Genomic DNA, 3016 nt, shown 5'->3' on the forward strand with positions numbered 1-3016 from the left:
CTGCTTTATCTTGCTTCTTTGTGTGGACCATGGTGCTCTGTTGTCTCCAAGGCACTGTGATGTTTTTGTGTTTATATTTAATCGGTGATCACATTGGAGTGACTTCTCCACAATTTTTCTTTTCTTTGTTTTTTTTTGTATGTTATCTATACAGGCAGGGTACTGTGCTGTGCTCCTCTATTCACTAGTTGATAGCACTTAAACACTCACCACCTGTCTCCTTTCCTGTTGTCAGCCTCTCATATGTCCTTTCCAACCCAGGCAAACAGAGCTTGTTTTAAGTCCCTGGAATCCGAGAGTGCTATTACTTTAATATCCAAAATGGTTTCCACTTTTAAGCATTCAAAATGGCTGCTCCCTTGGTAACTTTAAATATCCAAAATGGCCACCACTTGCGATCATTCAAAATGGCTGCATCCTTGGCCACTTTAAATATCCAAAATGGCTGCCACGTGTAAACAATCAAAATGGCTGTGCCCTCTGGACAGAAGAAAGTCCACAGCTCAGATTGTTTCCCTCCTTGCTGCTTCCCTTCCCAGTCATAGGCCACCAGAGCAGTTGTCCTTGTAGCCCTTGGTGACCAGGACTGATCTTTAGGTCAATTCTCAGGTTCTCACACCACTTGGAAATATTCAGGTTGTTGGTCTCATCAGAGTAGCGGACGCAGCTCCGACTCTCTCTGTATTCACTGTTTTCATTCAGGTTTTTCCACTAGTTGGTGCCTAATCCACTTCTATATAGTTCCTTTCAAAGCTCAGGGTTCCAAGATTATCTTCTGTATCTTTGTCAATTGGTTTCTCTTTTCTTTGTTAAAGAGGGTCTGTGTCGCTTGTCTGCCTATTCCTACACCTTCCTGGAAGTCCTTTTGAGCATCTTCTATGATGATATGTCTGTTAAAGTTATCTGCCCATATTTTGATAGGACTTTATTTTTAATTATTGCTATTTTAAAAATGATACTTTTCTGGAGAAAGATAGCAAATAGCTCTGCATTTTTTTTTTTTTTTTTAACTTTTTGTGGTGATTTGGATAAAAGTTTACAGAGCAAATTTGTTTTCTATTCAATAATTCATACACATTTTACTTCATGACATTCATTACAATACCATCAAAGTAACAGCACTCTTCCTACCTCCTCTCTGTGATCCCCATTTCTATTTGTCTTTCTTTCTTAATCCTTCCTGCTTTATCCCTGGGCAAAAGATAATCTTTGGATCCTGAACAGCAGATTGATATAATGGAGTGTCATGGCTCTTATTTCTGTAGGATATGAGCTCTGGTGGCATAGTGCCAAAGGCATTTGACTCCTTACCAGAAGGCTGGTGGTTCAAACCCACCAGCCACTCCTTGGAAGGAAGACTGGGCAATCTACTTCCATAGAGATACAGCCTTGGAAACCCAAGGAGGGGTTGCTGTGAGTAGGAATCAACTCGAAGGAAGTGAGTTTGTCTCTTTGTTTGTTTGTTTTTTGGTGTATACCTAGTAGTGGGACTACTGGATCACACATTATTTCTGTTTCCAATTTTCTAAGGAAGCACCATACTGTTTTCTGCAGTGGTTGTATAATTTTGCATTCCCACCAGCAGTATATGGGAGCTCTGGTAGAGTAATGCCTGAGACATTTGATTGCTAACAAAAAGGCTGGCAGTTCAAACCCACCAGCCACTCCTTAGAAGGAAGGTTGGACAATCTACTTCCATAGTGATACCACCTCGGAAACCCAAGAATGAGTTGCTATGAGTCAGATCCAACTCTATGGCAGCGAGTGTGATTTGGTTTGGTTTTACCAGCAATATGAGGGTTCCAGTCTCTCCACACCCTAGCCAGCACTTATTACTTTTTCCTTTCTTTCTTTTTCTTTTGGTGCAAGAGAGGTATTAGATTTTATTGTTAAATTGTGACTTTTTTTTAAGTTTTGTTTACTAGATTCTTATCAGATATGTAGTTTATGAAGAGATTTTTCCAGTCAGAAGCTTGTCCTTTTACTTTTATTATGTGGAATCTTTCCATTAACCAGTTTTTAATTTTTATAAGGGCCCATTTATTTATTTTGGGTTTCATTGTTTGTGCTTTTGTTGTTTAATTACAAAATTCACTGTTAAAACCTGGGCCTGACTGCATTGCCCAGCACTTTTTTCAAGAAACTTATGATACTCATTTTTACATTTAGGTATTTAATTCATTTTTAATTTTTTTTTTTGGGGGGGTTATGGTGTGAGCCATGTATCCTGTTTCCTTTTTTCTGCATATGGATATCCAATTTTCCCAGCAATATTTTTTAAAGATACTCTTCCATTCCCATTGAATAGACCTAGCACCCTTACCAAAAATTAATTAACCATAAATTTGTGGGATTGTTTTTGGACTTCTCATTTTATCCCATTGGTATATATGTCTATTGTTATAAGTATCAGGTTTTTTTTTATTATTTTAGCTGTATCTATGTATGCACAGAAAGCGTTTGACAAAATATAACACTTTTTTCTTTTGTTCAAATCCACCAGCCATTCCTTGGAAGGAAGGTTGGTCAATCTACTTTTGTAGTGATACTGCCTCGGAAACCCAAGGAGGGGTCTCTATGAGTCAGGTTTGACTCAACGGCACATAACAACAACAAATATTTATATATGTGTGTATGTGTATATAGAGATAAATAGATAGATATAGTTGTATAGTTATATATATATATATATATATATATATATATATAGTTATCTGCCAAATAATAGACAGGCCTATGAGCTGAAAGGCCTACACCAAAGAGATGTACTCCTTAGGACAATCTACCATGGGAGATTAGAAAGGCGGCACTTGCACTATATGTAGTTTTATATATGTTGTTGTTGTTGTTGTTGTTCTGTGCCGTCGAGTTGGCCCCGACTCATAGCGACCCCTCCTTGGGTTTCTGAGGCAGTATCACTACAGAATTAGGATTGCCCAACCTTCCTTCCGAGGAGTGGCTGGTGGGTTTGAACCGCCAGCCTTCTGGTTAGCAGTCAAGTGCTTTAGCCACTATG

The sequence above is a fragment of the Orycteropus afer genome, unplaced genomic scaffold (genome assembly GCF_000298275.1).
Source record: "Orycteropus afer afer isolate SDZICR_OR568_19922 unplaced genomic scaffold, OryAfe1.0 scaffold00333, whole genome shotgun sequence".
NCBI lineage: Eukaryota > Metazoa > Chordata > Mammalia > Tubulidentata > Orycteropodidae > Orycteropus > Orycteropus afer.